This window comes from Macaca mulatta, chromosome 1, assembly GCF_049350105.2.
Source record: "Macaca mulatta isolate MMU2019108-1 chromosome 1, T2T-MMU8v2.0, whole genome shotgun sequence".
Taxonomy (NCBI): Eukaryota; Metazoa; Chordata; class Mammalia; order Primates; family Cercopithecidae; genus Macaca; species Macaca mulatta.
The window spans coordinates 156,706,189-156,733,530 of NC_133406.1; the positions used below are offsets into that span (position 1 = coordinate 156,706,189).

Below are 27,342 nucleotides of genomic sequence, written 5' to 3' on the forward strand. Positions count from 1 at the left end.
GTCATCAAATGCTTATTTCTGTTTTACACACACACACACACACACACAAATGGCTTTGTGTAATAGAAGAGATTGGCTCCCAATTAAGGTTTCAGACTGATGAGATATATTTTTACAGTAATTTTTACTGTTTACAGACAGCAATCGCACTATGGGGATAACTGCGTGCTATTAAAGTCAGGTCAAGTCAACATAATTTGTGTCAACTCCTCTCATAGTTAACTAGAAGGCCAACTGTTCTAAAACTTAGAAATGACATTTTTGTATCTAGCATCATGGATTATAGCAAAAGTATTACTAATCTGATTAGAATTATGTCAGCATCTCAGCTATGAAGTTCATTTTTTTCAGTAATTTATAATCTTGTTACTGTCAAAACTTAGAATACTAAGCCTCAAAAATAAGCATATCATATTGCCATTTATGCCATTGTTCTTTAGGATAATTATGTATAACGTATCTAGAATAGTTTTCCTTTTAAAAAAGATGCACTTTGGATAAAAATTTAGGAAATCAGAATGTTAATGCATGTATGCCTTGCTTTTTGGAACTGACAACCAAATGGTATAATGGTTGACTCTTAAACATGTATTTTTAAAAATTCGTTATTTTTATAAAGTTAAAAAATATTCTATAAAGGCTTTGAAAGTTGAATTTATTTCTTTCAATGACTGCTAAAGATGAGGCCAATGTGGGTAGTTTGCTATCTCCCTATTTTATCAAATAATTTTAATTATATATATAATTTCATCTTTAATTGAATGAAAAACTTTTTTAAATTACAAAATAATCTTGGAATAATTTCAAGTGTTAGAAAACTATAGAGTACCTTAAAAACAAAATAAGCATTTGGTTCTTTTGTAGAGAATAACATAATCCTTAACTTGGAGAGAGTTATCTTTTAATGGTTATTCATCAGGTATGTATACAGTATAGTGACAACCATGCCCATCACCATGGTCAGGCAAATTTGGAAACAGTATAAAAATTGGAAGGTGTTTCTCTACTTTCAGTACTTTCAAGAGTCTTTAATATCCTCAGATGCGTTGAGATTTTCCAGAAAGGGACAGGAACCTGCATCAGTTCCCAAACTAATTTCACCATGGTATCTTTTATTGCAGTGCATCTCCCAGGACTAGACTTCTATTGAGCACACTTTGGAAAACACCAAAATACACAAATTCATTCACCAATAAAGTAATCAAAGCATTTAATCATGTATTTATCAAATATAGACTGGTGGTATAAATATGAACCCTGACAAATCTGGTGCAAGAAATTTATTTGCACTTGTCACTTGAGAATTTGGTCATTTCCAGGGGAATATTTGAACCAGGGTTCAAGAGGGATGCCTTGAGGCTAGGAAGGATGGCCAGAGGTAAATAACCCTAATGATAAACATGCGTTATATTAGATATTTGCGACATAATCACGATATGCGAAGTAATGCAAAATGCTTGAGAATGTGGTCAGAATGTCATCCAAACCTTTATGAATAGATATTAATCATTTATTGGGTCATATATTATGAAAGTTCATCTTTAATAAGAGTCTAAAGTCATCCATCAGCAGATGAAAACTTTGCATAATAACAGGATATATCTAGAAACACTTGCTGGCCATCTGAAAGTATCTTCTTACACAAAACAAAAAGGCCTGTTTATGGCAGACTTACTTCCTTCAAAGCTGGAATTTATTCAGAGTTTGTCATATTTGTGAGAGACAGCATTTATCAAGTCAGATATTTTTTCTAAGTTTTCTTTAAGTAACATGTTAGGCCTTAAGAAATTTTATACTCTATTCTGTGTGGTTCCATGTGAAATACTGCTAAATTAATCTCCTTCTTTAAAAATACAATAAATATACCACTATTTGGTGTATTTAGGGAGTATATGCTGATGGCACTTAGTGACCTAAATTGCGCTATTTTATACAGTTATCAAAAATACTAAGATTTTTTAGACTTAGTAGTGTTTTGACTATTTGCACAGCAATGGATTCTCATTGTTTTTGAAATGTTTTATTAAGGCAGTCTTCAATCTTTGATATTGTAAAGAAACATACAATGAGAATATGCAAATTCAAACTCTTGTCCTCTCTAAGAATGGGTGCAAACATACAAAAACCCTTTAAGTATTAACTAGACACTGCAGTGACAAAAATGATCAAGGATAATAAAAGTCTGTATTAATAAATCTAGTCAAGTTCCATCCTGTTACAACTATGCTGCTGTTAGTGTTAGAATAACTTGTAAAAGGTCAAGAAACATTTTTTTAAACCTACAGCATGCTTTTAGCAGTAAAAACTACCCGTGTGTTCATAATATATTGGATTTAGAGGAAAAGTATATGACATAGTGTATGTGAAAAATCTAGGTATATAAACCTTAATACAATCTAAGAAAATACCATTTCAGAATATTGCTTCATTTTCATTAAAACGATGAAAATGTGAATTCAGAAAACCACTTAGTCCTTAGGCTAAAAATAGGTAGATCATCAAAACCTAATATCATTTTAGTCCAAATTGGTGTTTGCTCAGTAAATGTTCTACATCATAATGTGAGAAGTACAAAGGGAAACTCAAATTTGGGGAAGAAATTGAGGGGACTTTGAAAAATAAGCAAATTTAGCTAATTCCATTGTGTTTGACTCTTCCCAAACTGAAGTCAGGCTTGTCTTGAAACAAAGAATAAGTAGATACCTCGGAAATTAGCTTGATTTCATATTTTAGCCTCGGGTTTTTCAGTCAAATAATACTTCTATTTGCTTTTTGATTTCTTGTTTTTTCCTGACCATTTCTCAGTTTCTAAATTTCATCTCATTCAGCTTCACCTTTTCCCAGTGAAGCACTGCCACGTTACTCTCATCCTAAAGGTACTGGGTAAATCTTGTCTATTTTTTGGTTGTTTTAATGAAAACATTTTCTTATATTTGTAAGAAAGAGCAAAGGCAGATTGCACTTCTACATTATTATTTACATTCTTGGAATAATTTTTTTTCTTAGAAAATTGGCCCACAGTCAGTGTCCTGTTTTTCTGAGCAGTAGGTAAATAATGACAACTTCTGTAAGTTCTGTGGCTACTGAGAATCTCTTGAGAATTATATGTTCTGGTAAACTGCAAGAGGGCCACTTCAGGACCTGAAATGTTCTAAGAAACATTGATCTTGCTTCTTCCTACCCGTGCTAGAAATTTCCACGCAGTTTGCAGATCCAACCTAGGTACTTGTTAGATGGGTGATTACAAATTTCTTAAGGGCTGTGTAGCACCATCACACTTTGCCAAGTAATCTCCAAGCTTTGGGAAAATAAAACGAAGCTCCTTACAAACCCTGGATTGTCCTTTCCTCGCTTCTTTAGCTTCCTACCTATCCTCTACTTTATTGTCTCTTTTTCATCTGTAATAGAACATACACTGCAACAGGAAGCTGAAGATGTGGGTTCCCATCTTAGTTCCATCCTGGTTCTTCTATCGACTAGCTGAGAGAAATAGGGTTGCCAACTTTGTCTATCTGAGAGTTTTGTTGTGAGGAAAATAACAAGCACTAGTCTTTGGAGTAAAGTGTAATTTTCTCATTGCATATTAAAAAACAAAACCAACTCACCCGATTGTCAGAAAGATTCTATCTACTTTGTGATTCTAAGTCTGGGGGGGTTAGCGTTGAGTTTCAGGTTCTGTAAGAATGGGACTAAGGAAACTCATTACCAGGTGGTAATCATCTTCATCTATTCAATAACACCGTTTGGTATACACACTGAATTGTGGCACTGGAGAGTCACATACAACTGAAGTAACTCACCAGTTCCTAGAGGCAGGTGGGCACGTGGGGAGAGAGAGGCAGCGGCGCCTCCCAGGCGCTCTCCCTGATACAGAGGCGGCGGGGGCCAGGGCTGTCAGGTCATCCAGGCCCACGTGCCAGGCTTCGGCTCATCAGCCCGAGGGCAGAGCGGGAAGCTCCGCCCCTCGGGGAACCCCGGCCAGTGCGCAGTTCCCATGCCAGGGGAGTTGGCGGCGGGGCCCAGCCGAGGTATAAGTTCCACAGCTTCACCCCTGTCGGTGTGAAATCGGCGTGAAAGATGACATAAAACAGGCTTCCCGAGTAGAACCTGCCACCCTGGGCTGGTGGGGACGCGGCACCAGAGGGGGCCGGGGTAAGTCTCTCGGACAGTGGTCCTTGGGTCAGCGCCTTCCTCGGTGCCCTTGGGCCAGGCCGGCGCGGCCCGGGACGCCCCGGAGGACCTGGGGAAGAACTGCCCGGGCCAGCCTTTGGCTGTCCCAGGCAGCGGCTGGAACCCAAGTGGGCCCTGGCGGGATCTAGGACAGGGAGGGTCTGCGGCGGAGCCAGGAGGCCTGAGAGGTCCCGAGGTGGGTAGAGAAGGGCCGCGAGGGGGCGATGAGACAGCGAGTGGCCGGGCCTAGGAGTGGCAGGTGTCAGGAGAGCAGTCAGGACACCGTTGCTCAGAGTCCAGGCCTGTTAGGACCAGAGCCTACCCCGGGTGGCATGGTGATGATCCAGATTCAGGAGACGTGTCTGAGAAAGGATCGTTCAGACTTTGTGACCTATTTTACATGAGGAATAAAGGATAGAGGTCAGGAAACTTGTCTAAAAATTTTTTTCATTGTTGTTAAAAAGTTCATTTAGTGTAAAACAGGCAATTATCTGTGCGTTTAATATGCAGGCTAAGGTTGTTTCTTTCAGGCTTTCTTTCGCTGTGGCAAGTAATTTCTATTTAACAAATATATGTTGAGTGCCAGCTGTGTGTCAATTGCTATGCTAGATAACAGAGAAACAAATTATTAATAACATCCTCACTTTCCATGAGTTCAAATTCTAGTACAGGAAAAAGTCATCTAAATAATTCTAATGAAATGTCATAAGGCTAAATAACAAAGGTATATGTAAGGAATTCTATCAAATGTTCTATTAACTATCAGCATGGAACAATTAAGAGACTACCTCTGGTTTCCAGATGGAATGGCCCTTATGGACATCAGGTATAATGGGTCACTTGCTTAACAGAAGGCAGAATTGCATATCTAATATTTTAGGTTATAAATAAGGGCATATAGTAGAAAGAGGCAAAAAGAAAAAATAAAGACAATCTACCTCGAAAACCCAACTAAAACCTCTCTCTTTAGAAAGGGCTCCTGGATTTTCTACAGTTTTATGTTTTATCCAGATGAGAGGTGTGTAATGTAGTTGCTAAGAGGCTGGACTCAGGAGCTAAACTGCCAGAGTTTACATCCCAGCTGCACCACTTACTAATGGGTTGACTTTGTGTAAGTTGCTTAATACTTTGTTTCTCATTTTGCTTATATGTGAAATGGGGATGATAACTATAGTCCCCATAAGATTGTTATGAAGATTTTTGCATTTCTAAAGTTAAGAGATGAAGTCTCATTTTCATTCCCTATGATAGAGCCTTCAGGATGACTGTATCCAGAGGTCGAATTTTTATTTTATTAAATAAATACCTCATTGATTTAGTACAGTTTTTTTCAAAGTTATTTTTTATCTGGTTTTACAGCAGATTCTGATTGCATGTTATATTTAAAACTGATTCTCATATATCTTCAGCTTAATGATTTGTAACATTGAAAATTGCATTTCCATTGATTGTTCTTTGCAGCATGATTGTTCTTTCTATGTTACTGATATGATGATCTTTCTGTCCTTCTGCCAATAATTGGAAACAATCTTATATCATGAGCTATCTTTTTATTCTGAGGCTTTAGTGTTTGTGTAAACAAATAACTCTTGCTGTTCAATGATTATATTTTCTTTAACATCTTTTCGCCTAAAACATGCTTTTGTTATTGGCTTTCATTATAAGGAAATACATGAAAAGATGAATTTAAAAGGCTCTGTTTCTGCCCTCCATGGCTGGTACTGTTTATCAGTTGCTCAGCGGTACTGTCACTGCTGGTGACATTGTTGGGGCTATTTAGCTGAACTATTGCTCAATTAGTCTCTTTCCATTATTTATATGTAACCATTAATTAATTAATATTATATTCTCTTCAACAGAATAGTCACCTTGAAGTATAATGTCTTCAAGTGGGTCCTGGGGGCATAGGCAGAACTGGAGTAATAATCAATCAAACCTTCCCTTGATAATCCTCCCCACACAGTGCGCTGTACCTAATGCAAACGCAAGCTACCAGACCGTGCATTATGAGTTCATTTCCATGCTATTGACATATGTGAGCTGCAGAAGTCTGTGATGCTTCAGAAGTTAAACTCTCATGTTTTCTAGATAGGAGGTCCTTCTCTAAGATTTTAAATGCCATAACAGTTGTTTTCTGAAGTTGTCTCTCTGAACTTATGGGTAAATCTCCCAAGTGAAAGGAAGACCCTAAAACGTTCCCACGTCTTGCCTTCTTCTAAAGGTAAGGGTAACCCAGTGAGCACACGAGGGGCTTGGCTTATGAAACATCATTTTCAAGTCTTTGCCAAATTTTTGCTTCCATCTTTGACATCTTCATTCATGCTATTGAACATGTATGTTACCAGTCTCATATTTAAAATACATCAGCATACAAAACATTTTTTCACTTGGTTGAGTGTAGTATTTTGATAAGTGAACAATTTCCCAAAGGTTACTCAGCTGTTTTTGGCTACTGTAGAGAACTGGTTAGAAATACAACTGCTGTGCCACTCTCTGAAAAGACTCTTGATTTGGAAGAGGGGAAGTAGTCATTGTGAACAATTTCTATTCTGATCATAAAATGCTATATATTGTTTGACTTATAAGTATATTAAAAGGAGGGACTTCCTCTGAGAAGTCCTTTATTTGGCATTTATATCCATTGCAATTAAGAAACATTTTAAATTGTCATTAGGCAAAGGGAGAAAGATTTTCTTTTTGGCATGTTCTTTGGCATTTCTAGTGGTATGCTGGTAAATAACAAGCAGTCCTCCAAAAAATAAAAAAATGAAACAAGTACAAAAAGAAAGACAAAACCTTTACTTACAATGACTGAAAATTTCTCTAGTGTAAAAACTCCCACCATGATAGATTTCAACTGTCAAAATTATGCCACTGAACATGGAGTTGGGAAGATATGTGCACAGTCAGCTCTCACAAACTGGTACCAGCCGGCTCCAGCATGCCACTGGTTCTCATCTTAAAATCCGTTATCACAAAAAAATTTTTTTCTGTTACATGTGTGGACTTCTACCACCACTTATGTTTATCCAGTAACTTTAAAAAAACTGAATCATAGTTTATTTCTGCAAATATATAAATGGATGGAGCACTCAGGAGACTCTACCAATATTTTCATCTTCTTTCAGTGAATCAGGTTTTCAAAGCTGAATTCTTACAGAGTTAGTACCCTCTTGCTCTCATTTTGTTTGGCACTTTGTTTATTACAAGATGAAATCTCCTGGGAGTCCATAAATGAAAACATTTCAGTGTGTGCTCCAACCGGCTTTTAATTCACGTCAATTTAGAAACTCAGAATTATTTAAAGTAGTTCTAGCTGTTCTAAGGTTAGCAATTAGCACTTTAATTTGTGCAAATGGCATTGAAAATACTGTATCAAAACAAACTGGTTCTCTTAACCTGAAAGCCTTTTAAAAAGTTTTAAAAAATCAGTGGTAAACAATTTGAACAGTACTGCTTTTCCACCAAGAGAGAGCAACATAAGCACACGTAACAAAATATGTTGAAGTGTCCATTTTACATTGTAAGCAGTAGGGTCATGTACATGTGTTACTTAGGAATCTGTTACTTCACCTGCTTCTGAACTTGATGGATGAAGCACAGTGATTAGTTAGGGTTACGGCAGTTGATGATGCATTCTATAGAGATCATCTTTTTGTCTTTAGATATTTTCTATGCACAATATGTTACTTCATTATGATTTCACTTATGATTCACATTTATGAATGTCTAAAAATTGACATTGCTTTTCCTGTCAGAAATGGCTTTCAACAGGATACCTTTTCTGCATCTGCACTAATAAGGTTAGGAAAAATTGCAATAGTTTTAAATGTGTAAATGGTGGATTTTAAATTTTGTTTTAAGACAGTATATATCCAACTTTAAGAGAACTGGTATGTCTAGAAGTTTTCTTTAATATTTTACTACTGTTACATGTAATGACAGTTGTTTGAATATAAACAACTGACATTTGCCCATAAAATGGAAGCCTGAAGATTTCATCACTAAATTGTGAACTTTCAAAGATTAACCTTAATTAGAAACTTTGCTGTATTTTGTGGTTTAAAGTCCTGGCTTAATTATTTTAGGGACACCGTTTCCACTCACAGTTTTCATACTTCAGTAAAACAAAGTGTCCTTAGGTTGCAGTAACTAAATATTAAACTTATATTGCTTCCATATAACAGCAGGAGTACCTGCAAAACATATCAGTTAAAACTCGATAAGGTCAAGTCTTAAAAATAACTGTAACAAATGACTTATTATACTTATTAAACTCATGATTTATAGATCTTCAGATACTTTTCAGCCTCGGGAGTGGGAAGCATTTACCAGGGTAGGTGAAGAAAAAGAAAAAAAAAAAAGGTAATGGCTACAAATAAATGCAACAGTTCTGTGCTTTCAGGAAAGTTATTTTTATGTGATTGCAAATTAAGAAAAATTCAGAAAAAAACAAAATGCACATAAATGATTTAGTGTTAAAATATTTATTTTTAGAAGTCTTTATAGGCAAGAGCATGTGGATTTAACAAATTCTGTATAAATATCTGTATGATTTCTATAGCTTGCTGTTCAGAATGTTGACAGGCATGTGTTAGGAATGTCAATGCCAAAAGAAGGCATTTGCCTTGTGAACCCTTGCGGTGTGGTACTACTCTTATCTTTTTGTACCTAGGCTTGAAAATGTAGTAATTATTTCTAGATCCTTGGTCCAATTTTATATTTAACATTGTTATCTCAGACTATAACAGGTTTTATGTATTCAGTGAGCCACCTTTTTTTTCATAAAAAAGCATGTTCTTAGATCATTTGTATATATGTATAATAGATACCTTTCTGTCTCTATCTTATCTATCTATCATCTATCTATCTCTCCTATATAAGAAGTCAATTGTAATTGCCTATATAAAAATGACAAAAATCCTATTTTTAAAATTGTAGCCTAAGAATGATTCTACACATTTAAAAATATTTCACTTCAGGTTTCCCTTACACAGAGAGCACTCCTAGTAATTTAAAATAGAAATTAAATGAATGAAATCTTAACTTTAAAGAACTATAAATCCATAAATTTGTTAAACAGGTACATACTGAGCACATACTACGTGCCAGGCACTTCTGTAAGTACTAGCAGTTTAGTGGCAAATAGATCTTTGCCAGTGGAAGAACATTCCATGGAACCTCAAGGGTCCTGGAGTGACACAAGATGGCATATTTAAGGAACAGAAATTGGCCATTATGACAGCTGCGTGAGGAGTCAGGGAGGGTGGTACAGAGAGGCTGGAAAAGAAGGAGCTATTTACATGGGGCGTTTTAGGCCATGGTGTAGAGTCTGGATGTTAAGTTCAGTGGGAAGCCACTGGAAGGTTTTCAGCAGAGGAAAGATGTGATCTGCTACACCCTTTGAAGAAAATAATTCTTACTTCTGTATGGAAAATAGATTGTAGGGTGGCAAGTGTGAATATAAGGTCAGTTTGCTGGCCACTAAAGTTGTCTAAGTAAGAGATGATGGTATTAGGGTTAGAGTGGGAAAGAGGAGATGAAGAAAACTGGAGAAGTTTAAAACATATTTTGGAGGGTACATACATATCAGCAGTTGAGACTTGCTGCTGTCGGGAGTCAATAAAGGGAAAGACTAGAGGATGTGCTTAAATGTTTTGACTTGAGTATCTGAGTTTATGATGATATTTATTTACATGGGGAGGAACAGGCTTATGAGGGGAGGAGAATACAGAATTCAGTTGGGACACATTAAATTTGATATCTAAGTGAAGCTGTAGGGAAGGTAGCTGTGTATAAAGATAGCTACCATTGTCTTCTCCATTTTTAGGTAAGAGAACTGAGGCACAGAGAGGTTAAGCGCCTAACTTAAGCGTTTATAGTCAGTGGATCTCGCAGATTAGAATCCAGGAAGCCTGGATCCAGAGTTTACATTTTTAGCCACTCCTCTGCCATTTGGGTGTTCAAGGTTAGGGACATTTAAGACCATGATGTCGAAATGAGCTAATTTTTGGGGAAAAAAGGGTAGAGAGAAGAAAGACGCCCAGCCATGACTAGGTATTTCTGCGCTAGAGGTGGTGAAGGAGGTGAGAATGTAGTAGGGAGACTGAAAAAGAACAGCCACTGAGGTCAGAGGAAAACCAGGGGTTTGTGGAGTCATAGGGATGAAGGGAGAAATTGTTTCAAGGAGTTGAAAGCTGTGTAGAAGTTGGGTAAGATAAGAGAGGTGGATGAGTCAACATGAGGCTGTATGTCACCTTCATAAAGGCAGTTTCAATGGGGAGAAGGAAGCCAGTTTAAATTAGATTGAACATACTGTGGGAAGCACAGGTACCAAACAAGGAATTAAGCAAGCATCGCACGCTGCTCTATGTGTATAACACAGACAGTAAATGACATCTGTTCTGAGGCAGTAATGTAGAGAACATGAATTCGGAGTCAGATAGACCTGTGTATTAATTCTGCTTTGAACACTAGTGCTGCCATCTTCAGCCTTTTACGTAACCTCTTTGAGCCGCTCTTTACTTATCCATAACGTGTGCTCCATATACCCCATGCAAACTCTCAGAAGAAGCTCTACTGTTTATCTCCTTGCTTTTCCTTTTGTGAAATACTACTCCTCTGACCTGAAATCTGTCAAAAGTCCCCACCTGCCACTACCGTCCCCATTAAAAAGTGTCTCAGTCTTTTATGTTGAGGCTATATAATCCTGATTTCTAATGTTGCATTAAAACTTTCTTGTGATTATTCACGTTTTTCCCTCTTATGAAATTGTGCACTAATTAATCATAACAAGGTTCCTGTCTTTCCATTTTGTGTCTCCAGACACCTATCAGATTGTCTAGCAAAGAGTATATATTGCCTAAGTTTCAACTGAACTAAATTACTCATGGCCCACTGTGAGAGTTGAGCCTGAAGTCAGTAAGGACTATTGTGGGGATTAGCAGAGGGCAGGGGATGTTTGAGCTACACAGATGCTCTGGGTAGCAGTGAAAGTGGTGAAGTTGACTTTCAGTTTAAGCTCCAAATGCAGAAACGCGACCAAAAGATCTTCAAAACTTTCTCCGATCATATAACATAGAGAGAAGGCAGCCGTCAGAACAAAGGATCATAGGTCCCCACAGAGAGAACTCAGACATGTTGTGCAGGTTAGAGACAGGGAGCTGCAGCAATCTATAGCTGTGGATTCATAAACTTCATGAAGTAGATTGGAAGGAGGCAAAGGTTTCAGGAAAAATCAGTTGATAATGTTCATCACTCAGTACTCTGAGCTAAGTTTGACAAAGGCTAAGGCTTAATAATAAGCCCCAAATGGACCTCAAGCAATCTCCAACAGACCTACAGCTGAGGGTCCTGACTGTTAGAAGGAAAACTATCAAACAGGAAGGACAACTACACCAAAACCCCATCAGTACATCACCATCATCAAAGACCAGAGGCAGATAAAACCACAAAGATGGGGAAAAAGCAGGGCAGAAAAGCTGGAAATTCAAAAAATAAGAGCGCATCTCCCCCGGCAAAGGAGCGCAGCTCATCGCCAGCAACGGATCAAAGCTGGACGGAGAATGACTTTGACGAGATGAGAGAAGAAGGCTTCAGTCCATCAAATTTCTCAGAGCTAAAGGAGGAATTATGTACCCAGCGCAAAGAAACTAAAAATCTTGAAAAAAAAGTGGAAGAATTGATGGCTAGAGTAATTAATGCAGAGAAGGTCATAAACGAAATGAAAGAGATGAAAACCATGACACGAGAAATACGTGACAAATGCACAAGCTTCAGTAACCGACTCGATCAACTGGAAGAAAGAGTATCTGCGATTGAGGATCAAATGAATGAAATGAAGCGAGAAGAGAAACCAAAAGAAAAAAGAAGAAAAAGAAATGAACAAAGCCTGCAAGAAGTATGGGATTATGTAAAAAGACCAAATCTACATCTGATTGGGGTGCCTGAAAGTGAGGGGGAAAATGGAACCAAGTTAGAAAACACTCTTCAGGATATCATCCAGGAGAACTTCCCCAACCTAGTAGGGCAGGCCAACATTCAAATCCAGGAAATACAGAGAACGCCACAAAGATACTCCTCAAGAAGAGCAACTCCAAGACACATAATTGCCAGATTCACCAAAGTTGAAATGAAGGAAAAAAATCTTAAGGGCAGCCAGAGAGAAAGGTTGGGTTACCCACAAAGGGAAGCCTATCAGACTAACAGCAGATCTCTCGGCAGAAACTCTCCAAGCCAGAAGAGAGTGGGGGCCAATATTCAACATTCTTAAAGAAAAGAATTTTAAACCCAGAATTTCATATCCAGCCAAACTAAGTTTCATAAGTGAAGGAGAAATAAAATCCTTTACAGATAAGCAAATGCTTAGAGATTTTGTCACCACTAGGCCTGCCTTACAAGAGACCCTGAAGGAAGCACTAAACATGGAAAGGAACAACCGGTACCAGCCATTGCAAAAACATGCCAAATGTAAAGACCATCGAGGCTAGGAAGAAACTGCATCAACTAACGAGCAAAATAACCAGCTAATATCACAATGGCAGGATCAAGTTCACACATAACAATCTTAACCTTAAATGTAAATGGACTAAATGCTCCAATTAAAAGACACAGACTGGCAAACTGGATAAAGAGTCAAGACCCATCAGTCTGCTGTATTCAGGAGACCCATCTCCCATGCAGAGACATACATAGGCTCAAAATAAAGGGATGGAGGAAGATTTACCAAGCAAATGGAGAACAAAAAAAAGCGGGGGTTGCAATACTAGTCTCTGATAAAACAGACTTTAAACCATCAAAGATCAAAAGAGACAAAGAAGGCCATTACATAATGGTAAAGAGATCAATTCAACAAGAAGAGCTAACTATCCTAAATATATATGCACCAATACAGGAGCACCCAGATTCATAAAGCAAGTCCTTAGAGACTTACAAAGAGACTTAGACTCCCATACAATAATAATGGGAGACTTCAACACTCCACTGTCAACATTAGACAGATCAACGAGACAGAAAGTTAACAAGGATATCCAGGAATTGAACTCATCTCTGCAGCAAGCAGACCTAATAGACATCTATAGAAGTCTCCACCCCAAATCAACAGAATATACATTCTTCTCAGCACCACATCGTACTTACTCCAAGATCGACCATGTAATTGGAAGTAAATCACTCCTCAGCAAATGTACAAGAACAGAAATTATAACAAACTGCCTCTCAGACCACAGTGCAATCAAACTAGAACTCAGGACTAAGAAACTCAATCAAAACCGCTCAACTACATGGAAACTGAACAACCTGCTCCTGAATGACTACTGGGTACATAACAAAATGAAGGCAGAAATAAAGATGTTCTTTGAAACCAATGAGAACAAAGATACAACATACCAGAATCTCTGGGACACATTTAAAGCAGTGTGTAGAGGGAAATTTATAGCACTAAATGCCCACAAGAGAAAGCAGGAAAGATCTAAAATTGACACTCTAACATCGCAATTAAAAGAACTAGAGAAGCAAGAGCAAACACATTCGAAAGCTAGCAGAAGGCAAGAAATAACTAAGATCAGAGCAGAACTGAAGGAGATAGAGACACAAAAACTCTCCAAAAAATCAATGAATCCAGGAGTTGGTTTTTTGAAAAGATCAACAAAATTGACAGACCACTAGCAAGACTAATAAAGAAGAAAAGAGAGAAGAATCAAATCGACGCAATTAAAAATGATAAAGGGGATATCACCACTGACCCCACAGAAATACAAACTACCATCAGAGAATACTATAAACACCTCTACGCAAATAAACTGGAAAATCTAGAAGAAATGGATAATTTCCTGGACACTTACACTCTTCCAAGACTAAACCAGGAAGAAGTTGAATCCCTGAATAGACCAATAGCAGGCTCTGAAATTGAGGCAATAATTAATAGCCTACCAACCAAAAAAAGTCCAGGACCAGATGGATTCACAGCTGAATTCTACCAGAGGTACAAGGAGGAGTTGGTACCATTCCTTCTGAAACTATTCCAATCAATAGAAAAAGAGGGAATCCTCCCTAACTCATTTTATGAGGCCAACATCATCCTGATACCAAAGCCTGGCAGAGACACAACAAAAAAAGAGAATTTTAGACCAATATCCCTGATGAACATCGATGCAAAAATCCTCAATAAAATACTGGCAAACCGGATTCAGCAACACATCAAAAAGCTTATCCACCATGATCAAGTGGGCTTCATCCCTGGGATGCAAGGCTGGTTCAACATTCGCAAATCAATAAACATAATCCAGCATATAAACAGAACCAAAGACAAGAACCACATGATTATCTCAATAGATGCAGAAAAGGCTTTTGACAAAATTCAACAGCCCTTCATGCTAAAAACGCTCAATAAATTCGGTATTGATGGAACGTACCTCAAAATAATAAGAGCTATTTATGACAAACCCACAGCCAATATCATACTGAATGGACAAAAACTGGAAAAATTCCCTTTGAAAACTGGCACAAGACAGGGATGCCCTCTCTCACCACTCCTATTCAACATAGTGTTGGAAGTTCTGGCTAGGGCAATTAGGCAAGAGAAAGAAATCAAGGGTATTCAGTTAGGAAAAGAAGAAGTCAAATTGTCCCTGTTTGCAGATGACATGATTGTATATTTAGAAAACCCCATTGTCTCAGCCCAAAATCTCCTTAAGCTGATAAGCAACTTCAGCAAAGTCTCAGGATACAAAATTAATGTGCAAAAATCACAAGCATTCTTATACACCAGTAACAGACAAACAGAGAGCCAAATCAGGAATGAACTTCCATTCACAATTGCTTCAAAGAGAATCAAATACCTAGGAATCCAACTTACAAGGGATGTAAAGGACCTCTTCAAGGAGAACTACAAACCACTGCTCAGTGAAATAAAAGAGGACACAAACAAATGGAAGAACATACCATGCTCATGGATAGGAAGAATCAATATCGTAAAAATGGCCATACTGCCCAAGGTAATTTATAGATTCAATGCCATCCCCATCAATTTCTTCACAGAATTGGAAAAAACTGCTTTAAAGTTCATATGGAACCAAAAAAGAGCCCGCATCTCCAAGACAATCCTAAGTCAAAAGAACAAAGCTGGAGGCATCACGCTACCTGACTTCAAACTATACTACAAGGCTACAGTAACCAAAACAGCATGGTACTGGTACCAAAACAGAGATATAGACCAATGGAACAGAACAGAGTCCTCAGAAATAATACCACACATCTACAGCCATTTGATCTTTGACAAACCTGAGAGAAACAAGAAATGGGGAAAGGATTCCCTATTGAATAAATGGTGCTGGGAAAATTGGCTAGCCATAAGTAGAAAGCTGAAACTGGATCCTTTCCTTACTCCTTATACGAAAATTAATTCAAGATGGATTAGAGACTTAAATGTTAGACCTAATACCATAAAAATCCTAGAGGAAAACCTAGGTAGTACCATTCAGGACATAGGCATGGGCAAAGACTTCATGTCTAAAACACCAAAAGCAACGGCAGCAAAAGCCAAAATTGACAAATGGGATCTAATTAAACTAAAGAGCTTCTGCGCAGCAAAAGAAACTACCATCAGAGTGAATAGGCAACCTACAGAATGGGAGAAAATTTTTGCAATCTACTCATCTGACAAAGGGCTAATATCCAGAACCTACAAAGAAATCAAACAAATTTACAAGAAAAAAACAAACAACCCCATCAAAAAGTGGGCAAAGGATATGAACAGACATTTCTCAAAAGAAGACATGCATACAGCCAACAGACACATGAAAAAATGCTCATCATCACTGGCCATCAGAGAAATGCAAATCAAAACCACAATGAGATACCATCTCACACCACTTAGAATGGCGATCATTAAAAAGCCAGGAAACAACAGGTGCTGGAGAGGATGTGGAGAAATAGGAACACTTTTACACTGTTGGTGGGATTGTAAACTAGTTCAACCATTATGGAAAACAGTATGGCGATTCCTCAAGGATCTAGAACTAGATGTACCATATGACCCAGCCATCCCATTACTGGGTATATACCCAAAGGATTATAAATTATGCTGCTATAAAGACACATGCACACGTATGTTTATTGCAGCACTATTCACAATAGCAAAGACTTGGAATCAACCCAAATGTCCATCAGTGACAGATTGGATTCAGAAAATGTGGCACATATACACCATGGAATACTATGCAGCCATCAAAAAGGATGAGTTTGTGTCCTTTGTAGGGACATGGATGCAGCTGGAAACCATCATTCTTAGCAAACTATCACAAGAACAGAAAACCAAACACCGCATGTTCTCACTCATAGGTGGGAACTGAACAATGAGATCACTTGGACTCAGGAAGGGGAACATCACATACCGGGGCCTATCATGGGGAGGGGGAAAGGGGGAGGGATTGCATTGGGAGTTATACCTGATGTAAATGACGAGTTGATGGGTGTAGCACACCAACATGGCACAAGTATACATATGTAACAAACCTGTACGTTATGCACATGTACCCTACAACTTAAAGTATAATAATAATAAATAAATTAAAAAATAATAATAATAATAATAAGCCCCAAAATAAGAATGAATAAAGTAAATAATCCGACTGATTTTAGAATAGTAGTGCTTTAGAAAATAGGGTGTGATTAATATATTTGTAAAACTTGATTTTTATTTTATACTGGGGAGTTAATTATATGGGAGTATGAAATAAAGTTAAATGGTGATTGAGCCACGTTTGTTGACATGATATTCTAGGTATCACAGAATTTTTCTTCTTGCTTATAATCTGTCCATTTCATGATTTCTTTTAGGGGTATTTCCTATTTCTGTCTTCCTTCCTTCCTTCCTTCTTTTGTTTTTTTTGTTTGTTTGTTTGTTTGTTTTGTTTTTGAGACAGAGTCTCGCTATGTTGCCCAGGTTGGAGTGCAGTGGCACGATTTCAGCTCACTGCAACCTCTGCCTCCTGGGTTTAAGCAATTCTCCTACTTCAGCCTCCAGAGTAGCTAGGATTATAGGTGCATGCCACCACACCTGGCTAATTTTTTTTGTATTTTTAGTAGAGATGGGGTTTCACCGTGTTAGCCAGGATGGTCTCAATCTCCTGACCTCATGATTTGCCCTCCTTGGCCTCTCGAAGTGCTGGGATTACAGACGTGAGCCACTGTGCCCAGCATTCGTATTTATCTGTTTCTTATTGCTCTTAAATTGTATTTTCCTGGCCCACATACTATGAGCATAAAAGAAATCAAGCCAAATCCTAATGAAAATCATAATGAGACTTTTGATATCAATGAGTAAAAATGAGTGATGAATATAATTATCCTTCCATTATGTATAAGTTTATGTATATGTATCTTATATATCTTACCTGGGACCAGTTAGTTCAGGAGATTGAGAACTTGGTTTTTCTGTCAAGTTCTACTGACATGTACATGGAAAAAAATTACATAAGGGCTAGTTAAGTAAATAATATGGAAAAATTTAAAGTGCAAAAATTTAAGATCGGAACACAAAAATCTAACAACTCTAACAAATAAAATATATTCCCACTTAACTCTTTAAAGAAGAGAGAATGAAGGGAGGAAGCTTGAAGTAAAGGGAGGGAGATAATCAGAAAAAGAAAGACTTCGGGCATTCATATGGAGAGCTACAAAGAGAGGAAGAGAGAATGGGATTTGCCCTCAAACACAGCAACACAGCGACATAGAGTATGAATACAAAGTTCAACATACACGCCCCATTTATCTAGATAAATTGAATAGAAGAAAAAGAATAAGCCACCATATAAACACACTAAATAAAAGAGATTATGAACTCCCTAAAGGCAAGGATTGTTTCTCATCTTTGTATCTTCAACTCCTAGCACACCAAAGTAGATTTTGAGTAAATATTTATTAAAATGTTGAAAATCAGAGAAAACAGTGCTTTATTGAGTAATACCTTGTAGCCGACAAAGGTACTTTGTGACTACAGGTGTGAATAGAGTATATAAACTATTTGTAGTCACTCCTCCAAGGACTGTAATAAATTAACTGAACATTGAAGGTTTTCTAGCCATGCTGCCTCTTGATATGGAAAGCAATAGGAGGGAGGAGTTGCGACTTGGAATTGTTGAGGTCAGCACTGAAAGGTTCTGAAATGGTCAACACAAACACATTTTAGGACTTTCTGGAAAATTTCTCTAAGGCTGACTGAAATGCTTGCCTGTGAATATCTAGAGAAATGGAAAATGCACTATAGATGTTTTCTGTGACCTGGTAAATTTTAGGTATTTAATTTTGAAAATTCAGTGCTACCAGATTCGATATATAAGATCTCTAAATACTTGTGTTTATTTGACTTTGGTATTCCTCATAGCCACATCTCTTCCACATATTCTCCTAGGTTTTCTTTTGATAAGGCAAGGAACCTATTTTACATAATTTAGTTTCTGGAAGAGAACAAAGTATTATTGTTATACTGCTTTTAATATATGACACTAAGGAAGAAATTGGTTTGATGCCCAGCTACCCTGGAAAGTCCATTTTCCCACATATTCAAGTTGAAGAAAGGGTTAGGTGACTGGTATGATTAACTTGTATCTACTTGTAAGTAGAATGGAAACTTGCCTTGCCTTATTCTGCATTTTTCAAATTGCCAGGTTTTATTTCTATTGTTGTTGTCATGCTTGTCTTCTAGGTAAGTCTTGGGTTGTTTTATGGTGTGTTTAGACCTTATCCTAAGAAAACCAGTATATAACGGCAGTGTTCTGGCATGGGGGCTGCTAAAGGTATTGGGTGAGAGCAATCTATGTAGTGCAACACATGTGTAGGAGCTCGGGGCTGGGGACTTCTCTTCCCACAGTAATACCACCATGCTAAGATCCCAGGGCACTGTGTTGGGAACTTTCACGTGTTCTGAGCCACTAAAGGGTCAGGGAGAAAGGGTGGATTGTTCACAAATGGTGATTCAATTGGAGCTTATGCCAAGTGGTAAGTAGACTGCAGTAGATAGTAAGTTCTCCCTGGATGGTGATGAAAAGTACAGCTGATGTAATTTCTCAGCACAAGTCATATGCAGTGGTTCATTGGCTGCTCTCAGAATGGACTTTGGACGATGAGATAATTCCCTGAGCCTCTCTGGTGCTTGATGGTGACATATGGCTTTTGCTCTGGCAAAGGCTGGGCAGTTTCTGGGTATACCATGTTTCTCTCCCAGGCGTGGGTCCCCAGCAAGGGCCTCACTGACTTCTACCCTCATCACATTCTCCTTCATTACTGTCTTTTCCCTCTTCCAGTCCTCTTAATCTTTATCTCTGCTGGAGTGCAGTAGCCTGGCTCTCTTTTGGGCTTTCTCATTAGTGTTTATGGCATAAACCTTATGCCCTGAGCTCCTTCAGTGCTCTGCCTTTTTATTCCTTGCTTAATTCTCCAAACCACACTTTTTAAATTAAAACAACAACAACAACAAAACAATTCTTTATTGCAAAATAACCTAGTTCTTGTAAGTAAAAGCTTTTGCTTTCACACTTTTGTCTCTGCTATCAGTTTTCATAAATCTACTTTAAAACTCAGAACTGAGCACTGACTGTTTCTTTTTTCTTTCTTTTCATTCTATTTTAACAAGGCTGATCTTCCGAGACACAGAAAAGGCCGTTCATTATTGAGCGTTGGGAAACTCATGAAGATTTTTTTTGTGGGGCTTATGGAGCCACCTGTGCTGGGAGAAGGGGCAGCAGTTAGACAAGCCCATCCTCCTATCATGTAGTGTCACACAGATGTACAGTTTCCACGGAGCAAGTGTTGGAAGTAACCAGGCTCCAGCTGCCTTGATGGGACTCTGTGTGTGTGTGTGTGTGTGTGTGTGTGTGTGTGTGTGTGCACGCATGCGCACGCGTGCGTGCATGTAAAAGTGAGAGAGAGCGAGAATATGCGGATCACAGGAGGTTAGCCAGAGAGTGCCCACATCAGGGAGTTAGGGGGCTGTGAATTACCCACAAATCCCTGCAAAAAGTTAACATTTGGATTTACAGATGCCGTGTAAGAGGCCAAAAATAGTCAATAGAGAAATATAAGGAGCACTGTCTAAGTGAAAATATTTTGTCTCTTTCTCTAGAATCTTCTTCCCTTCTGGTCTGACTAGGAAAGCCAGAGGGAGATGGTAAAGGAGACAGAGAGAGAGTGAAAGAACAGACCATGCCCAGCTTCTCCACTGCAGGAGCTTGGAATCAGGTGGGGACTGAGTTTGTCTTAGGGAGAGGGGAGAAGCTTTGAATGAGATAAGCAATTAGAATCTTAAAATTTACCAGAGCCTTTTACTACCTAGAAGTGACTCATAATTACTGAAATGAGACTGCTTTTTGTTGTTGTTGTTGTTGTTTAAAATGATTGGAAAGCTATGGGAGCTGCCTGAAATGTCATTAAGTTATAGGCAAGAGGAATCTGACATATTGAAAGGCAGTGGTAGGAGGGAAATACAGCTGCTTCCTGTTTGTACTCATTACGTTCAGCCCTTTCAATAAACTGGCTACACTTCTATTGATTCTTATGTAGTCATACAAGTGACTAACAGCTACCCACACTGCATCTCAATAGCATAAGAGCTAAAGGAAGAAGAATCATAGGTAGAGCTGGAAATATCCAGACTTCCTAGCCTATAGGAGGGATGAATGAGCCGATCCATACATCTCTTGGGAGCTGAGGGGGCAGTGAAATACCCACAAATAGATCCTGCACAAAAGTTAACATTTGGACCTACAGATGGCGTGTAAGAGGCCAGGAATAGTCAATAGCTATAAGGAGCACTGTCTGTGTGAAAATATTTCATCTCTTTCTCTAGACACTCCTTTCCCACTCCTCTGACTCTAGGAAAGCCAGAGGGAGACGATAAAGGAGATATAGAGAGAGTGAATGAACAGACCATGGTTCTTCCATACCTAGAACTCAGAGGTCTTTTCTGCCTTGTTTTTTTCAAGGCTGAATTTGTCAATGTTCTTTTTTAAACCACTTTCTCATCCTGCGTTGTCTGATTTCTTTTGTCAAGATCATCCTCACCATCACCTGGGCTTGACCTTGCCTTTGACACCTCTGTTAGTTATTCCACACACATTTAACAATCCCTATAAATTCTACCTCTGCTATAGACTTCCAAACACTCCTGGGTGAAGCTTTCATAATTTTCATTTGAACTGTTCACAAATGTTGTGATAAAGCATGCAGATCGACAAGAAATGCTTCTTGCTCTCTTGGCTCTTGTGGTTTATAGAGGGATGGACCTCTAAGCCATTATATTTCTTTCTTTTTTTTTTTTTTTTTTTTTTGAGACAGAGTCTCGCCATTATATTTCAATGTGATTAGCGTGATAGTGGAGATGTGTTCAAGGTGCTGTGGGAAACTGGTGAAGGGAATAGCTAAATGCTTAGCAGAATGGAGAAGATGCAACAGAGTATGGACGTTTTAACTGATCCTTTAAGGCTGAAATACAGAAAAATAAAAAGCAAGAAGGAAAAAATCTACCAGCAGGAAACCATCAGACAGAGGGAACACCCTTTGCAAAGGGACCCAGAGGCAATGAGAACTCCCCGTACTTTCTTACAGCTGCAGCTAGAGTGAGGTGGGAAATCACAAGAGATGAGGCTAAAGAGAGATATTTTAACATTTTAGATTATTTCTTTAGGATGGATTCCCAGGAATGAAATGCTAAATGTTATTAATATTTCTGCTGGAAAACAGGAGGAGCACAAAGCATTCTGACAGAGGCTGAATGGGTTTTAGGGAATGTTTAGAGAGTGTGTTTGTAAGTGTGCTTTTGTCCTGGGGAAATGGTAGGTTTTGCCTAGATTTTGACTAAACTAGTATACCATGTCCTTTGTTACGCAGTATGGAGCCATTAATGGCTTTGAAGTAGGGCAGTGAGGAAGTACATACATTTTATTATAGAAACATGATTCTAGCAGTAATGAGAAAGCAAGGCAGGAAGCTATTACAATAATCCAGGTGAGAGATAAGAAGGACCAGAGGTAGGGCACTGGGTATGAAATGAAGGGATAAATGAATGAGAGAGGATTGCAAGTAGCTGGATAATTATAGCTACATAGATTCAAAGGCTAGGGTAGAAGGGCTTTGAATCTATGAAGCCAAAACCAGAAACTCTAGGATTCAGGATCTCTTGGATTAGCCAGATTTGGGAACCATGGCACGAATTGGTCTGCTTTCGCCTTCTCCCCTCCTTCCTTTTACATCTACTTATGTATGACTTAGCTTAAGCATGTAGTAACTGTGAACTATTACCAGCTACTGTTAGAGCTCCCCTACCAGCTCCTTCTTTGCCCCTGTGCCTTTACCTGGAATATCTCATTTTCTCCCTTTTCTGTTTGCCCAATCCCTATACAACCTTGGAGAAGCACCTTGGTTGAAATCTGTCCTGTAAAGCCTTCCCATATTCCCCCTCCTTTCTAATCTGACCCCTGCTTCCATGAATGAGATGATAATCCTCTCAAGCACTGGCCCTTCCCTCAAGCTCCAGGGTAATTTACCTATAATTTGCTGTGGAACCATCACCCCATACATTGTAATGTAGTTATATGTGAATATACCTTATCTCTTTTATCAGGCTGTGAACTCCTTGGGAAAGAGATCGTGTCTAGCATATAGATGATGCTCAGTATAGAATAAATAAGTGAATATCAGTAATCATTTTTACCAACTCATGATTAAAAAATAGTATGAAAAATGGTTTTTCTCCATTTTCTTCAAGACACAACAACTTTAAAAGACACAAAACATAGCCATTAATTAAGTAATCCAGTTTGATCAGTATATTTAAACAATTGAGGCAATTTCTCCCTTTAATGTCTAAATATATCAGTGCTATTTGCTCCTTATTTTAATGGAGATTAATTCCCTTTCAAAGGAAAATGATAATCCCCTCATTGTAAGACTCACAAAAATAAGTCCCATAATTCTGTTCTAAATAGAAGGGTGAATCTCAGCAAAAGAAATGATATCAGGTAACTGCACCCATGTTATTGTGAGTGTCAGAGCTCCTCTCCTGGGAGCATGTATTAGATAGCTTTGCTGTTTTCCAGTAGATGTCTTTATCTTTTGCCCTGTATACTAAGTCACTTGCTTAGAATTTACTGGAATGCTAAATTATTTCTAGCAAATTACAAGCAACACGGATGAATGCGCATGTAGTGTTTCATTTTTGCCTCATTATGCTTTAGATTTGGGATCTCCAGTTTTGTAAATGATAGCTGCGATATATCAGTCCATCTTTACACATGTTCATGCTTGAATGCATCCTGCTTCTCCTCCCATATGGAACAGTGTCAATCATGACGTACAACTGCTGTTAAGATACATCCTGTGTCTACAGAAAATAACTCATAAGTACTCGTTATGGAATAATGTATAAGATTGCAGGAAAACCCAAGAGAATTGGTTTGGGCCTTACACACACACACACACACACACACACACACACACACACCCCTTTGGCATGTTTTTAGGTAGGAGGAGATAGAAGGTATTCCCTCTTCTGAAGGCTCCAAGTCTCCTCATAGCTCCTGCCACTCCCTGGGTGACTGAAACATTTGTCACCATCTTCCTGAACCTCAGTTTCTTCATCTGTAGATAATTCTTAGAGTTGACAGCATTTTATGAGGAACAACAAATAAAAATGCTTTCAAAGTGCTTTGCAAGCCTACAGTACTCTGTAAATGCTTAATGATAATAATATACAGTAGGGCATCTTCCCTTGAAAACAGCAGGAGTGTTTCCTTCCATAATGACCTGACAGATGGGTTATGGTATCTAATCCCCTTAAACCCCCAAAGCTCTTTGATAGTGGATGTTGTAAAAGGCCAGATTAGAGCACATGCTGCTCTTTTATTGAGCCCTTTCTTTCGGTATCTATGCCATGTTCAATTGCTTCCTTCTCTAAGTACATTACATGTTAACCTACTACCTGCAGGAACAATTAGGAGCAAAAATAGAGACTAAAGGACAGTGCACTCCAGTAGGAAAAATTAGTTAATGCTTGTTGTCCCCAATATTAAAAATCCACTTTGGCCTTCACATGTGGTTTTTGTAGAAGGTTCCTGCCCTCCTAAATCCTGACTATTAATCTCAAGCTGTGGGTATTTGTCGATGGTGAGCACAGGATTTTTTTCTGTGAGATAGTCCTGTATGTGGTAAGAATGGAGCTTTAGTGATATTAATTCTAAACCAGTGAGGCTTAGGAAAATCACAGGCAGTTTAGGATATTTGTAGCACTTATGTAAGAGTTGGAGCTTTCAATCAGTTCAAAATGAGGAAAGGATGATGAACAGTTATTCTACTGTAACTTTTACTCAGCCCTTAAACCTGGATTGGACCAAGAAGTTTTTTTACGTTTCCACTTTTTGCTGTGCTTTTCTTTTGAGAATAACTATTAAAGTTATCAGTTTCTAAAACCTTTTGTGACAATCCCTTAATGCACATTCATCATCCTTCCCTAGTACAAAGTTTGCTTTCTGTGCATGCATGAAGGAGTGTAAGTTGTTGTGCAATCACCCATGGCATGTAATTTGTGTAATCAAGGGAAAGAGAAAGGAAGAGCAGCTGCCAATAATAATTAGTTTCTTAACTGAATATATACCGCAATAAACATTTTAAGCACACCATCTCTTTGAATTTGGGGTGTTTTAAAGAAACAGAGTGGTTTAAACACTTCTTTAAACAGTGTTTTAAAGAAACAAGGGCTCAGAAGAGCCCTTTTTTGTACACTGGATTCTCCCCTTCTCACCTTCTCAAAGCCATCACTTCCACATGTGTGCCCTCTTTTTCCTCCATCTTCATACGTTCCTTCTTTTCTGAATAATCCTCATGGTACAAAAATGCTTAAATATCTCATGACTTTATAAAAACTTGAGCCAATTTTGCGTCTGCATTTCCTTCATGCTCCATTTTTTTGGAATCTCTTTATAGCAGAACTTCCCCAAAGAGTTATCCCTACTTTCCAGTTTCATGTTTTAGCTTGTTCGTGCTGCTAAAACAAAATACCATATACTGGGTAAATTGTAAAGAACTATTTTTGACAGATCTGGAAGCGGAAGCCTAAAATCAACACACCAGCAAGTTTGGTGTCTCATGAGGGCTGCTCTCTGCTTCCAAGATGGCACCTTGTTGCTGCATCCTTGGGAGGAGATGGAGAGGAAAAAAACAAAAAGAGGCCTAGGCTGGTTGCCCCTAGCCCTTTTATAAGGCACTAATCCATTCATGACGAACGGAAAGCCCTCATGACTTAACCATCTCGCAAAAGTAACACATTTTAATACCATCACAATGGGGATTAGGTTTCTACCTGAATTCTGGAGGGGACATATTCAAGCCACAGCACTCCACTTTCTGCTTCCCCTTTTCCTATTCTCTGTCTCCCTCTCTCCTCTGCCCCATCTTGGTCACTGGGGTTTGTATGCATGTATAAATATATGCAAAATATCTAAATATTTTGACAGGTGCTAAACACTGACCATGGATTCTCCTGGAATCTTTATTCAACTCAGTTTATTGTTTTGTAATTCGCAGCCACCATTCATTCATAAATTGCCAGTGTACAATTCAATGAATGTGGACAATGGGAACACCCATGTAACACAACTCACTCAAGGTTTAGAGAGTTCCCTTGTGCCCCTTTGTAGGCAATCTCCAACCCCATGGCAATTACTGTTCTGATTTTTAACACCTAGATTTGTTCTGCCTTTTTCTGGACTTTATATGAATGGAATAACAAACTATATGGGGATTTTTGCTCAACATGTTTTTAAGATTTATCCAGTTGTTGCTTATATCAATAATTCATTCTTTATGTTATTGCTAAATAACAATCTATTGTATGATTATTCCACAGTTGTTTTATTGTTTTTAATCTATTCTCCTGCTGATAGACATTCCGTTTTTTCCCTGTTTTGGCTATTATGAGTAAGGCTACTATGAACATTCTTGTTGGCATATGATTTTATTTATTTTGGGTAACTATTTAGAAGACGAATTTCTAGGTAACAGGATAGACACATGTTTGTAAGAAACCGCCAGTTTTCAAAAGTGGTTGTACCATTATTATACTCCTGCCAGCAGTGTATGAGTTCTAGCTGCCGCACATTTTCACCAACATATGGTGGCAGTATTTTAGTTTGAGTCATTCCAGTGTGTGTGTGACATGGTACCACAGTCTAGCTTGAATATGCATTTCCATGATGAGCACTTTTCATGCATTTGTTGTCCATTTGTTTATCTTTTTGTATAAATTGTCTGTTCAAGTCTTTTACCCGTTTAAATAAATGGGGTTGTCTTTGTATTATTGATTTTAGTAGTTCTTTTTGGATTCTGAACACAAATCCTTTGTTAGATGTATGTATTGCAATAGTTCTTGCAGTGTGTTGCTGCTTTTTCATTTGTTTCAATGTGCATTTTGTTAAGAAGTCATTAATATTGGTAGTGTCTATATTATCAATATGTACTTTCATAGTTAGTGCTTTGTATCCTCTTTAAGAAAACTTTGCATACCACAAGGTGATGAAGATACTTGTATTTTCTTCTCCAAGTTTTATAAGTTTAGCTCTTACATTTAGGTCTGTTATCCTTCTCAAATTAGCTTTCGTGTGAGTGAAATGAGAGCTGAAGTTCATTTATTTTTCCACAAGAATGTCTTGTTTCAGAACCATTTCTTGAAAAAATTTTCCTTTCCTCATTAAATTGTCTTACCACTTTGGCAAAAAAAAAAAAAAATCCTAATATATACACCCTCATGTGTTTTGTTTCATAGATTTTTTTTGGCTTATCTTTAGACTAATAACACATGCATACAACTTAATTACTGTGGCTTTATGTTAAAGACTTGAAACAAAGTACCTGTAGTATTATCTATGCAGCTCTGTTTCGCTTCTTCACGTGTATGTGTATGGCTGTTTTGGACTGTTTTAGGATATTATTATATAAATTTTAGAATACACATGTCAATCTTTACAAAATTATGGGTTTTGATTGGGGTTGCATTGAATTTTCACAACCATTTGGATAAAATTAACACGTTAACACTGTGAACTCTTCTAATCTGTGAATATTTTTATCTCTATTTATTTAGGACTACTTTAATATTTCTCAGAAATGGTTTGACAGGTCTTGCAC

The 27,342-nt window shown here is 38.0% G+C and overlaps 1 long non-coding RNA gene across 1 annotated transcript in view; it reads right to left on the reverse strand.

Moving 5' to 3' along the window:
- Positions 1-27,342, reverse strand: part of LOC144338454 (uncharacterized) — a 445,122-nt gene that overhangs the window by 385,540 nt on the left and 32,240 nt on the right. The window lies entirely within an intron of this gene.